Raw genomic sequence first — 15,162 nt, 5'->3', positions numbered from 1 at the left:
GACATTGTGCATGCTCTGTTGCCTGTGTCTATGTGCCTGTGGTTCTGTCAGTGTGATCATGTTATGTATCTGACCCCAGGAATATGTCAATAAAGTTTCCCCTTCCTGGGACAATGAATTCACGATGTTCTTATTTCAATTTCCAGGAGTGTATTTCAGGGAGCTAAATTTAGATATCTGCGGTAAGTGATCCATCCTTAAGGATTAAATCGTAAACAAAAAGAGAATCTTTAAATTGCAAAGAATCTAAAGAATCATCTGGAACCGACAGAATGTAGATAACGAAAAATTTATATCACAAAATGCAAAACTGAAAAGATACAACACAGTAATAACACGAAACATTAAATGCACGGCAAACTTAATAAAAGGCATATCACCAGTTCGAGAAGAAAGTCTTAGGAATCACACCAGCAGAGCGAAATAGTCTTACACTTTCAGAAAGATATGATTGAATTTTTATGATAACATTTCAGAATTAATTATGACAGGTTGACCAAAAGAATTTACATCTTGTTATCTCAAAGTTCTTCAGGAAATTAGCATCATACACGATGTGCAACAGGGTAGAAGTGCATTCACAGCACCTGTCGAGTACATCAACTTGTAGAATTCAAAAGCTGGCATTTTAAAACTTGGAAAACTTTTTTTGTACAAATACAGTTATATTGTTTTACTCCAGCTGTATTTTTGTTATATTATCATCTCAAGCTGAATCGTAAAGCAGAGTACACAGTATTGTTATATCCCTATCACTGTTTCTGAAACACAGGATTTTAAACTATGCGTGAAGGAAGCGCAGTATGCGGACTGGTCAGCGGTTTGTATCAAAATTGTGTTAGACTTTTACATCTTTTGATGGTGCCTCTCTTTGCTACCATTTTTTTTTATATTTTGTTCAGTGGTTTAGATGCTTATCAGATCATGTACATAAATGCTATTACCAATACTGTTGTTTCCCATCGTAATGGTTTCATCGCTCAATCTGCACATTGGTTTCTACTTTTCTTAGACCCATCTGATAATCACATATATTGAAAGCATTCATCCAATGAAGATAAAAATATTGCGATCAATCACTGTTTTGAATTATACTCATTTTAAACCCTGGATCGCTATGCACTTACATGTGCCACTTTATCAGTCATCAGTTTGTACACAAATCAAGATGCTGGACGAACAAACCCTGCGCACAAAAATTGAAGAGAACAGGGAGAAGAAGAATAGATTTTGGTAGAAGAAGAAAGCAAACTTATCATCGAAATACGTTTAATCGTGGTCCTTAGCGGGACTTAACTGTTTAAAAGAAATTCCGTGATACGGAATACTCTTTAAATATTACACACCGCACCTTTATTGGCTTTACAGAGTGATTCAGTTGCTCCTACTGCTGTCATTTTACGCAACCCGCAGTGGTTTACCTGTTGTTGTTGTTGTTGTTGTTGTTGTCTTCAGTCCTGAGACTGGTTTGATGCAGCTCTCCATGCTACTCTGTCCTGTGCAAGCTTCTTCATCTCCCAGTACCTACTGCAACCTACATCCTTCTTAATCTGCTTAATGTATTCATCTCTTGGTCTCCCTCTACGATTTTTACCCTCCACGCTGCCCTCCAATGCTAAATTTGTGATCCCTTGATGTCTCAGAACATGTACTACTAACCGGTCCCTTCTTTTTGTCAAGTTGTGCCGCAAACTTCTCTTCTCCCCAATCCTATTCAATATTTCCTCATTAGTTACATTATCTATCCACCTTATCTGCAGCATTCTTCTGTAGCACCACATTTCGAAAGCTTCTATTCTCTTCTTGTCCAAACTAGTTATCGTCCATGTTTCACTTCCATACATGGCTACAATCCAGACAAATACTTTCACAAACGACTTCCTGACACTTAAATCTATACTCGATGTTAACAAATTTCTCTTCTTCACAAACGCTTTCCTTGCCATTGCCAGTGTACATTTTATATCCTCTCTACTTCGATCATCATCAGTTATTTTACTTCCTAAATAGCAAAACTCCTTTACTACTTTAAGTGTCTCATTTCCTAATCTAATTCCCTCAGCATCACGCGATTTAATTTGACTAAATTCCATTATCCTCGTTTTGCTTTTGTTGAGGTTCACCTTATATCCTCCTTTCAAGACACTGTCCATTCCGTTCAACTGCTCTTCCGAGTCCTTTGCCGTCTCTGACAGAATTACAATGTCATCGGCGAACCTCAAAATTTTTACTTCTTCTCCATGAATTTTAATACCTACTCCGAATTTTTCTTTTGTTTCCTTTACTGCTTGCTCAATATACAGATTGAATAACATCGGTGAGAGGCTACAACCCTGCCTCACTCCTTCCCCAACCACTGCTTCCCTTTCATGCCCCTCGACTCTTATGACGGCCATCTGGTTTCTGTACAAATTGTAAACAGCCTTTCGCTTTCTGCATTTTACCCCTGCCACCTTTAGAATTTGAAAGAGAGTATTCCAGTCAACATTGTCAAAAGCTTTCTCTAAGTCTACAAATGCTAGAAACGTAGGTTTTCCTTTCCTTATCTTTCTTCTAAGATAAGTCGTAAGGTCAGTATTGCCTCACGTGTTCCAACATTTCTATGGAATCCAAACTGATCCTCCCCGAGGTCCGCATCTACCTGTTTTTCCATTCGTCTATAAAGAATTCGCGTTAGTATTTTGCAGCTGTGACTTATTAAACTGGTAGTTCGGTAACTACCACATCTGTGAGCACCTGCTTTCTAGCCTTCGAAAACCGTATGCGATATTATCATATTTTCTTGCGAGCTACGCACGATCCATAAAAAAATATTTGCAGGACCTTTTTTGCAGGAAATTTAACGTAGTTAAACAGCATAAGAAGTCAGCCTCATTCTGTCAACGGCCTTGTCAAAGAGGGCGGAGGAGCGGATAGAGGTTTAGGGCACTCTCTTGCCCTAGGGGTGGGAAATTGCCCCCAAAGGCGGAAGAATCAGCAATGATCAACGACATGAGGATGCAGAAGGCAGTGTAAACCACTGCATTAAAGACACGTAACGTGTATCTACAGGACATGTGGCCTGTAGTTGAAGAAGTGTCATGATGATCTGTCCATTGGCAAAAGATTCCGGAATAGTCCCCCATTCGGGTCTCCAGGAGGGGACTGCCAAGGGGGAGTTTACCATGAGAAAAAGATTGAATAATCAACGAAAGGACAATGTTTTAGGACTCGGGGCGTGGAATGTCAGAAGCTTGAACGTGGTAGGGAAACTAGAAAATCTGAAAAGGGAAATGAAAAGGCTAAATCTAGATATAGGAGGGGTCAGTGAAGTGAAGTGAAAGGAAGACAAGGATTTCTGGTCAGATGGGTATCGGGTAATATCAACAGCAGCAGAAAATGGTATAAAAGGTGTAGGATTCGTTATGAATAGGAAGGTAGGGCAGAGGGTGTGTTACTGTTAACAGTTCAGTGACCGGGTTGTTCTAATCAGAATCGACAGCAGACCAACACCGACAACGATAGTTCAGGTATACATGGCGACGTCACAAGCAGAAGATGAACAGATAGAGAAAGTGTATGAGGATATTGAAAGGGTAATGCAGTATGTAAAGGGGAACGAAAATCTATTAATAATGGGCGACTAGAATGCAGTTGTAGGGGAAGGAGTAGAAGAAAATGTTGCAGGAGAATATGGGCTTGGGACAAGGAATGAAACAGGAGAAAGACTAATTGAGTTCTGTAACACGTTTCAGCTAGTAATAGCGAATACCCTGTTCAAGAATCACAAGAGGAGGAGGTACACTTGGAAAAGGTCGGGAGATACGGGAAGATTTCTATTAGATTACATGATGTTCAGACAGAGATTCCGAAATCAGATATTGGATTGTATGGCTTACCCAGGAGCAGATATAGACTCAGATCACAATATAGTAGTGATGAAGAGTAGGCTGAAGTTCAAGACATTAGTCAGGAAGAATCAATACGCAAAGAAGTGGGATACGGAAGTTCTAAGGAATGACGAGATACGTTTGAAGTTCTCTAACGCTATAGATACAGCAATAAGGAATAGCGCAGTAGGCAACACAGTTGAAGAGGTAATGACATCTCTCAAAAAGGCCATCACAGAAGTTGGAAAGGAAAGCATAGGTACAAAGAAGGTAGCTGCGAAGAAACCATGGGTAACAGAATAAATACTTCAGTTGATTTATGAAAGTAGGAAGTACAAACATGTTCCGGGAAAATCAGGAATACAGAAATACAAATCGCTGACGAATGAAATAAATAGGAAGTGCAGGGAAGCTAAGACGAAATGGCTGCAGGAAAAATGTGAAGACATCGAAAAAGATATGATTGTCGGAAGGACAGACTCAGCATAAAGGAAAGTCAAAACAACCTTTGGTGACATTAAAAGCAACGGTGGTGACATTAAGGGCGCAACGGAAATTCCATTGTTAAATGCAGAGGAGAGAGCAGATAGGTGGAAAGAATACATTGAAAGCCTCTATGAGGGTGAAGATTTGTCTGATGTGATAGAAGAAGAAACAGGAGTCGATTTAGAAGAGTTAGGGGATCCAGTACTAGAATCGGAATTAAAAGAGATTTGGAGGACTGACGGTCAAATAAGGCAGAAGGGATAGATAACATTCCATCAGAATTTCTAAAATCATTAGGGGAAGTGGCAACAAAACGACTATTCACGTTGGTGTGTAGAATATATGAGTCTGGTGACATACCATCTGACTTTCGGAAAAGCATCATCCACACAATTCCGAAGACGGCAAGAGCTGACAAGTGCGAGAATTATCGCACAGTCAGCTTAACAGCTCCTGCATCGAAGCTGCTTACAAGAATAATATACAGAAGAATGGAAAAGAAAATTGAGAGTGCGCTAGGTGACGATCAGTTTGGCTTTAGGAAAAGTAAAGGCACGAGAGAGGCAATTCTGACGTTACGGCTAATAATGGAAGCAAGGCTAAAGAAAAATCAAGACAAGTTCATAGGATTTGTCGACCTGGAAAAGCGTTCGACAATATAAAATGGTGCAAGCTGTTCAAGATTCTGAAAAAAATTAGGGGTAAGCTATAGGGAGAGACGGGTCGTATACAATATGTACAACAACCAAGAGGGAATAATAAGCGTGGACGATCAAGAACGAAATGCTCGTATTAAGAAGGGAGTAAGATAAGGCTGTAGCCTTTCGCCCCTACTCTTCAATCTGTACATCGAGGAAGCAATGATGGAAACAAAAGAAAGGTCCAGGAGTGGAATTAAAATACAAGGTGAAAGGATATCAATGATACGATTCGCTGATGACATTGCTATCCTGAGTGAAAGTGAAGAAGAATTAAATGATCTGCTGAACGGAATGAACAGTCTAATGAGTACACAGTATAGTTTGAGAGTAAATCGGAGAAAGACGAAGGTGATGAGTAGTAGTAGAAATGAGAACAGCGAGAAAATTAACATCAGGATTGATGGTCATGAAGTCAATGAAGTTAAGGAATTCTGCTACCTAGGCGGTAAAATAACCAATGACGGACGAAGCAAGGAAGACATCAAAAGCAGACTCGCTATGGCAAAAAAGGCATATCTGGCCAAGAGAAGTCTAGTAATATCAAATACCGGCCATAATTTGAGGAAGACATTTCTGAGGATGTACGTCTGGAGTACAGCATTGTATGGTAGTGAAACATGGACTGTGGGGAAACCGGAACAGAAGAGAATCGAAGCATTTGAGATGTGGTGCTATAGACGAATGTTGAAAATTAGGTGGAATGATAAGGTAAGGAATGAGGAGGTTCTACGCAGAATCGGAGAGGAAAGGAATATGTGGAAAACACTGATAAGAAGATAGGACAGGATGATAGGACATCTGCTAAGACATGAGGGAATGACTTCCATGGTACTAGAGGGAGCTGTAGAGGGCAAAAACTGTAGAGGAAGACAGAGAGATTGGAATACGTCAAGCAAATAATTGAGGACGTAGGTTGCAAGTGCTACTCTGAGATGAAGAGGTTGGCACAGGAAAGGAACTCGTGGCGGCATCAAACCAGTCAGTAGACTGATGATCACTATTTTGTAGTAATTCAAGGAAAATGTACCAATTTTACCTTCAGACGCTCCTCCACTCCACAACCACGCCTCACCAGTCGGGATTTCTAGTATGTAGTTCGTGGCACTCCTTACCACTGTACAAAAATTTTCGAGTGCACGAACTATTCTCGATATTGGAACATTTTGCTCTTCGTTGAGTAGCCTTATTAAGCCACTGGCTTAGTCGAGCACCTACAGGTTGTAATACAGACGTTTGTGCATATTTTACATAACAATTTTATGAGATTTAACGGTATAAAATGAACAATTACATCGTTGTATTCATCGGGTCTGCTGACCACGAAAATACTGTGCTAGCAAGGTTTATTTTTGTATCAAATTTCAACGTAATTAGTTTTGGCGTAACGTTTATCAAAAGGTTCAAATGGCTCTGAGCACTATGGAACTTAACTTCTGAGGGCATCAGTCCCCTAGAACTACTTAAACCTAACTAACGTAAGGACATCACACACATCCATGCCCGAGGAAGGATTCGAACCTGCGTTCGTAGCGGTCGCGAGGTGCCAGACAGTAGCGGCTAGAACCGCTCGGCCACTTCGGCCGGCCGTAACGTTTACAAATGTCTTTGCTTTTCATTACCCTCATGGACATTTTTAAATTAATAATGTTAACGAAATAGCTGACTGTGATGCAGTGTAACAGCCCAAGCAATAGAGACCAAAAAAGATCGCATACCGGGAATAGTTCGTGAAGTCCGAAATTTTTGTATACTGGAAGGGGAGTAGTGATGCGAAGAGTGTATTAGAAAGCCCGTGTGGTGAGGGATGAGTGTGGGAGTCGATATGTGTTTGACGGTCACGTCCGAAATCTTTGCGATAACGTACCTCAGCCGGCCGCGGTGGTCTAGCGGTTCTAGGCGCTCAGTCAGGAACCGCGCGACTGCTGCGGTCGCAGGTTCGAATCCTGCCTCGGGCATGGATGTGTGTGGTGTCCTTAGGTTAGTTAGGTTTAAGTAGTTCTTAGTTCTAGGGGACTTATGACCGCCGATGTTGAGTCCCATAGTGCTCAGTGCCATTTGAACCTTTTTGAACGTACCCCAGTACTAAATTTAACTACATTAGATTTGATACAAAAAAGATCTTTTCATATTTTCTGTACGACTAGCAGTTTGCCGTAGCGAGCGAGTGTATGCATTGTATGAAAATTGTATGAAAAATTAAGGCCAGATGAAACACTGCGGGTTGCATAAAACGACAGCGGTAGGGGCAGCTGACTCACCCTGTACAGTTCACGTGACGTATCAAAACAACAGACGGTTTCTTCTTGAAGAAATGAAGATCACCAACGTCGCAGAGGACGAACTCTCCACCAGGCGTAAGAGCACGGCGCCGGATGCTTCTCCTATTCTTCTGGTCCTCTTCTCCCCCGGTTCCTCTTCATCTGCCCAGCCGCCGCTGTCCCTGACAACGGCAGCACAGGGAACGTTGTTTACCGCTGCGGCGCACCAATATCGCCAGACGCAAGCCGTGTCCAGGCCCCGCGATACACGCCGCAAACACTCGTCTCAAATGAAAGGAGAAACCGGCCGAGCTCCCGTCCTCGGTGCGCACATCTCGTCAGGCTGCGGACCACAGGATAGGGTAGGGGAGGTAATCTCTCCCGCTGGCGTGCTCCGCTCCGGCTTTTGTGCGTCTTACAGTAAACTAGCCGTGCCGAGCGCAGCTGTCTGTGTTATCTTTACTGCCGGCGCGGGCGTTTCACAAGTATCCGACACGCTGCAGAACCACACTTCTCCCTACTTGCCATTCCAAGACCCGGCGACCGGATGGCAAGCAGCGATTATTGCAGAAGAGTCGAGATGGCCTTTCGCTGCGATGCCCGTATCTACATCTAAATCCACATATAAATGTTAACTCTGCAAAGCACTGTGAAGTGCATGGCAGAGCGTCGTTTCTATCGTGTATGTGACAATCAAATGAAAACGAGACAGATGGAAAAAAAGAAACTCTTTATTGTTTCAAAAGTAATTACTCTAGCTATGGTAGCTCACAACTAGGGTTGAGATAACTTTAAGGAAAACGCATGGAAGGTAGTCCCGCATCTTTCGTCATGTGTTGTTTCATGGAATACACTTTATTAGTCAACAACAATATTATCATTACAATTCTTTGATAAAAAGAAGAAAACTTGTTCAAAGAATCACAACTCTCGCATTCTTAGAAACTTGAACAGGCTCAATTCATTAAAAACAAATTTTAACAGTTTATACCATTAAGAGCAGAGCTCGAAACCGATAGTGTGCAGTTCCCAAAAAAAGGAAAAGTCACGCCAACTGAGCGTAGCTGCAAGCAGGTTCAACAAACAATTCTATCAACAAAGTGAATTACAATGAAAGCCACTAAGTTTACTAACAGTGTCCAAACTTAGGTAACCATTACACAATTAGATAACGACCATCCAAATATAGAAAGGATCACATTGTGGCTGCTGGAACACCGCTTAACAATGTATAGGCGTTAATAAAAAAAAATACTTTAAGCAATAATATACACAGTACCTCCAAAAAGGCAAACTGGAAATGTGTAAAATTTAATATAAATCCCAGCCGATACACTCAAACAAAACACTGAACCACCCATGAATAAAAATACAGTTGCTCAAAATACAAGGTAAGTTTGGAGTGCATGCAATTTAAAAGTTGCTTCCAACTGGTACCAACAAGCAGAAATTTTGACAATGACCTTTAATAAATAAACTATTGCCCAAAATTCAATGGAAGCTGAGAGCTACAGCAGACGGCTATCACAGTCAACATGGAACGAGCAGCCAAGCTGAACAATAAGTGGAGTTAGCCAATGACTGAGGGCCAAGGTAAGGTTCGACAGTATATACTGATATGTAACAGGCCTTAAGCTTAACGCGCGGAGAAGTGGTAATAAGGGTTCAAGGTTCAAACGAGTAATTAAAGAAGTGTAGTGAGCAGGGTCTGCTTCATGACTGCTCATGTAGCAGTTATACTCACATGTTATTGGACACTTTCTTTTAATTGTCAAAGCTGTGCGCCTGGTTGCTTAAGAAGGAGTTGAAGTATGTGATGTCTGAAGATGGGTGTAGCCCCGAAACGCGTAACATGTTCTAATAAAAGAGTGAATTGAACAACTCATGACTTTATTGCGATTGAACAGCATTGGTTGCCAAATATTAAATTCGGACTTGTCAGACACACCTTAAATCTCCTCCGCTTCTTAAAATCACCAAATAGAGCAGACAAAGTCCGCTTAATCGGCACGCATCAAACAACCAACTTCATTTAACGTGAGCCACCACGACGCGACTGGCAGAGGTACCAAATTGCCGGCCAACCTAGACACCGTGCGATGGGGGTGTATCGCCATGGCAAAATGCAAACACAGCTCTGGTCAGGGCCCAGGGAACAGGAACACGTCATCTGCCGCCCAAGCTACCCTGTCAACACACATCACAAGGGAACAATAATCTGGCCAAATAAGGCCACACACAAGAATGCCTGAGGAGTAGAAAATCTGAACTCATCGCACAAGTTAAAAGTTTAGCACTCCATAAAATCATTATCATTCAGAAATGAAAATATCAGTGCCTGATGATGCAATAACTTAAGCATACTCATCTACAAAGAATGCAAACCTATCACCACAACCAACAGAAAGTCCCATGCTTCTGGCTACCACCGTTCTACGACACATCTCGAGCAAGAAGACTGCGCTTCTGCCCGTAGCAAGTCTCAGGTCGCCTGAACAGTCACCATGGGGGACTTGAGGCCTGCCGTATGCGTCATGGCCACACCTGTCGCTAAAGCGGACCGTGCTTCAAATGGTTCAAATGGCTCTGAGCACTGCGAGACTTAATTTTTGAGTTCATCAGTCCCCTACAACTTAGAACTACTTAAACCTAACTAAACTAAGAACACCACACGCATGCATGCCCGAGGCAGGGTTCGAACCTGCGACCCTAGCGGTCGCGCTGTTCCAGAATGGAGTGCCTAGAACCGCTCGGCCAATCCGGCCGGCGCGGACCGTGAGAATGCTCACTGTGATGCGTACTAAAATCACTTATTCACCTCACCTAAGAAACTATATAACTATTAAATATTATCTGTTTTATTCCAAACTTGGTACGTGACCTTTTATTATTCAGACGAACGTTGTGTCAAAATTTTATACCGCTACGTATAATAGTTTCTTATATATAAAAGACCCATTAAAAGTACTTAACCAACACTTAAAGTAAATTCAGATAGCAACAATAACAGTTTATATTTCTTTTTGGTTATTTGAAAACAGTAATAGCACTCTCATTTTGCTGATTTAATTTACAAAGATTTTCAATTCTAAACTTTCGATAATTTTTTTCCTTGTAACGCAAATAACAGTTTAAAAGTTAATATTTATATTTTGTGTTAGGGTGAGAGTAAATGAGAGGTAATATGTATATTAGGACATACGTCAAATTTATGTTCCATATTATATTACACCTTACGTAACTAGCAAGTGTTACGCCACCAGGGTGTCATGAAAACTGAAAATCGCACTAACTGGCGGATGAAATATGTGTACGAGTGTTTGCTTTTGTAATAAGGCAGCCAGAAAGGTAATAAGAGGATAATCAGTTCTAAAGTATATTTCAAGTATAGTTTTCTCTTAGTTTTCGTTTCATTTGGTTTGGTGGAATATTTTGTTAATATTTGCAGCATGACATGACGTAAATGCATCTGCGAATGTTGATTGGAGTAAAACAGATCCGACTGACTGTTCGTTTTGATCAACCAATCAGAGTAAAGTCTTTCCCGCGCATTGGAATGAGTTATATGCCCCGAAAGTAACGGCATTCAGAGTCGTGGACAAGCTGCCGTACGAGAAGATCATGTTAGACGTGTCCGAAAAAGTTATTTCTGAAATGAAGAAGTGACTGTTATTTCGAGTTCGGTTTATATTTCCCTGCAAGCAGGTACATTTACGGACAGTTCTGTGAAGTTTGGAAGATTTTGGAGTGTTTGTTGTAGAGAAAACCTCGTGTGAAACTATCGGCCTCTATGAAGAATTCTGCGTGGATTGTTCAGTATGGATTTACAGAAAGTTTTTGGCGAGCATCTTCCTTTGCAGAATCCACTGAAAAGGGCCGAGTGTGAAACTCATTTCGTAGCAGAGTATTGACTGTATTAATCTCGTAATATTTTGGGTTAGTACGCTTCTGGCTGTCTTGCATGTGATATAAGCTGTATGAACTAGTAGTAGATGTGCTATTGACATAAATGCAGATATGTTGACATCATAACTAAAAGACAAAAAAATTGTTCAAATGGCTTTGAGCACTATGGGACTTAACATCTGTGGTCATCAGTCCCCTAGAACTTAGAACTACTTAAACGTAACCAACCTAAGGACATCACACACATCCACGCCCGAGGCAGGATTCGAACCTGCGACCGTAGCAGTCACGTGGTTCCAGACTGAAGTGCCTAGAACCGCACGGCCACACTAGCCGGCAACTAAAAGACAATAAAAACCATTAGCATCGAGAGGCGGACAGTTTCAATGAAGGAAGGAATCATCCACTTGTGCCCGTTATTAGTAGAGATTCGCGGGTTTATTTTGTTACCTGAGCGGACTGTGCAGTCTTAAGTATAGACAATGGTTTTCTTCAACGTTGCTTTTAATATCGTCTACATAGTACCTACGAATGTACAGCAACGGATGGTGAACGAAAGCTTTACTGAGGTAGGTGTACATTAATTTGCAGCTTGCTTCGCTCACTGCCTCCCCATCAATCATGGACCTTGCCGTTGGTGGGGAGGCTTGCGTGCCTCAGTGACACAGATAGCCGTACCGTAGGTAACCACAACGGAGGGGTATCTGTTGAGAGGCCAGACAAACGTGTGGTTCCTGAAGAAGGCCAGCAGCCTTTTCAGTAGTTGCAAGGGCAACAGTCTGGATGATTGACTGATCTGGCCTTGTAACAATAAATAAATCGGCCTTCCTGTGCTGGTACTGCGAACGGCTGAAAGCAAGGGCAAACTACGACCGTACTTTTTCCCGAGGGATTCCAGCTTTACTGTATGATTAAATGATGATGGCGTCCTCTTGGGTAAAATATTCCGGAGGTAAAATAGTCCCCCATTCGGATCTCCGGGCGGGGACTACTCAAGAGGATGTCGTTATCAGGAGAAAGAAAATTGGCGTTCTACGGATCGGAGAGTGGAATGTCAGATCCCTTAATCGGGCAGGTAGGTTAGAAAATTTAAAAAGGGAAATGGATTGGTTAAAGTTAGATATAGTGGGAATTAGCGAAGTTCGGTGGCAGGAGGAACAAGACTTCTGGTCAGGTGACTACAGGGTTATAAACACAAAATGAAATAGGAGTAATGCAGGAGTAGGTAAGCTACAACAAACAGCATAGTGAACGCATTATTGTAGCCAAAGTAGACACGAAGCCCACACCTACTACAGTAGTACAAGTTTATATGCCAACTAGCTCTGCAGATGACGAAGAAATTGAAGAAATGTATGATGAAATAAAAGAAATTATGCAGATAGTGAAGGGAGTTGAAAATTTAATAGTTATGGGTGACTGGAATTCGGTAGTAGGAAAAGGGAGAGAAGGAAACGTAGTAGGTGAATATGAACTGGGGAAAAGAAATGAAAGAGGAAGCCGCCTGGTAGAATTTTGCACAGAGCACAACTTAATCATAGTAACACTTGGTTTAAGAATCATGAAAGAAGGTTGTATACATGGAAGAACCCTGGAGATACTAAAAGGTATCAGATAGATTATATAATGGTAAGACAGAAATTTAGGAACCAGGTTCTAAATTGTATGACATTTCCAGGGGCAGATGTGGACTCTGACCACAATCTATTGGTTATCACCTGTTGATTAAAACTGACGAAACTGCAAAAAGGTGGGTATTTAAGGAGATGGGACCTGGATAATCTGAAAGAACCATGGGTTGTACAGAGTTTCAAGGAGAGCATAAGGGAACAATTGACAGGAATGGGGGAAAGAAATACAGTAGAAGAAGAATGGGTAGCTTTGAGGGATGAAGTAGTGAAGGCAGCAGAGGATCAAGTAGGTAAAAAGACGAGGGCTAGTAGAAATCCTTGGGTAACAGAAGAAATATTGAATTTAATTGATGAAACGAGAAAATATAAAAATGCAATAAATAAAGCAGGCAAAAAGGAATACAGACGCCTCAAAAATGAGATCAACAGGAAGTGCAAAATGGCTAAGCAGGGACGGCTAAAGGACAAATGTAAAGATTTAGAGGCTTATCTCACTATGGGTAGGGTAGATACTGCCTACAGGAAAATTAAAGAGACCTTTGGAGATAGGAGAACCACTTGTATGAACGTCAAGAGCTCAGATGGAAACCCAGTTCTAAGCAAAGAAGGGAAAGCTGAAAGGTGGAAGGAGTATACAGAGGGTCTATACAAGGGCGATGTACTTGAGGACAATGTTATGGAAATGGAACAGGATGTAGATGAAGATGAAATGGGAGATACGATACTGCGTGAAGAGTTTGAGAGAGCACTGAAAGACTGAGTCGAAACAAGGCCCCCGGAGTAGACAACATTCCATTAGAACTACTGACGGCCTTGGGAGAGCCAGTCCTGACAAAACTCTACCATCTGCTGAGCAAGATGTATGAAACAGGCGAAATACCCTCAGACTTCAAGAAGAATATAATAATTCCAATCCCAAAGAAAGCAGGTGTTGACAGATGTGAAAATTACCGAACAACCAGTTTAATAAGTCACAGCTAAAAAATACTAACACGAATTCTTTACAGACGAATGGAAAAAATGGTAGAAGCCGAACTCGGGGAAGATCAGTTTGGATTCCGTAGAAATGTTGGAACACGTGAGGCAATACTGACCTTACGACTTATCTTAGAAGAAAGATTAAGGAAAGGCAAACCTACGTTTCTAGTATTTGTAACTTAGAGGAAGCTTTTGACAATGTTGACTGGAATACTCTCTTTCAAATTCTAAAGGTGGCAGGGGTAAAATACAGAAAGCGAAAGGCTATTTACAATTTGTACAGAAACCAGATGGCAGTTATAAGAGTCGAGAGACATGAAAGGGAAGCAGCGGTTGGGAAGGGAGTAAGACAGGGTTGTAACCTCTCCCCAATGTTATTCAATCTGTATATTGAGCAAGCAGTAAAGGAAACAAAAGAAAAATTCGGAGTAGGTATTAAAGTCCATGGAGAAGAAATAAAAACTTTGAGGTTCGCCGATGACATTGTAATTCTGTCAGAGACAGCAAAGGGCTTGGAAGAGCAGTTGAATGGAATGGACAGTGTCTTGAAAGGAGGATATAAGATGAACATCAACAAAAGCAAAACGAGGATAATGGAATGTAGTCTAATTAAGTCGGGTGATTCTGAGGGAATTAGATTAGGAAATGAGACACTTAAAGTAGTAAAGGAGTTTTGCTATTTGGGGAGCAAAATAACTGATGATGGTCGAAGTACAGAGAACATAAAATGTACACTGGCAATGGCAAGGAAAGCGTTTCTGAAGAAGAGAAATTTGTTAACATCGAGTATAGATTTATGTATCAGGAAGTCTTTTCTGAAAGTATTTGTATGAAGTGTAGCCATGTATGGAAGTGAAACATGGACGATAAATACCTTGGACAAGAAGAGAATAGAAGCTTTCGAAATGTGGTGCTACAGAAGAATGCTGAAGATTGGATGGGTAGATCACATAACTAACGAGGAGGTATTGAACAGCATTGGGCAGAAGAGAATTTTGTGGCACAACTTGACCAGAAGAAGGGGTCGGTTGTTAGGACATGTTCTGAGGCGTCAAGGGATCATCAATTTTGTATTGGAAGGCAGCGTGGAGGGTAAAAATCGTAGAGGGAGACCAAGAGATGAATACACTAAGCAGATTCAGACGGATGTATGTTGCAGTGGATACTGGGAGATGAAGACAACAACAACAACATTCGCTCACTGCTAACGAACTTCTTAACACTGCCACGCCACAACTTCGACTGAAAGCGGAGCCCGCGAGAAACGCTCGCTGACCCCAGTCAGGGCACACCCCAGACAGTAGGTGGCTGCAATTTAAAATTCTCGGAAGGC

This window comes from Schistocerca gregaria, chromosome 4, assembly GCF_023897955.1.
Source record: "Schistocerca gregaria isolate iqSchGreg1 chromosome 4, iqSchGreg1.2, whole genome shotgun sequence".
Classification (NCBI taxonomy): Eukaryota; Metazoa; Arthropoda; class Insecta; order Orthoptera; family Acrididae; genus Schistocerca; species Schistocerca gregaria.
The sequence above is the reverse complement of the archived record's forward strand: the minus strand, read 5'-3'. Positions refer to the sequence as shown.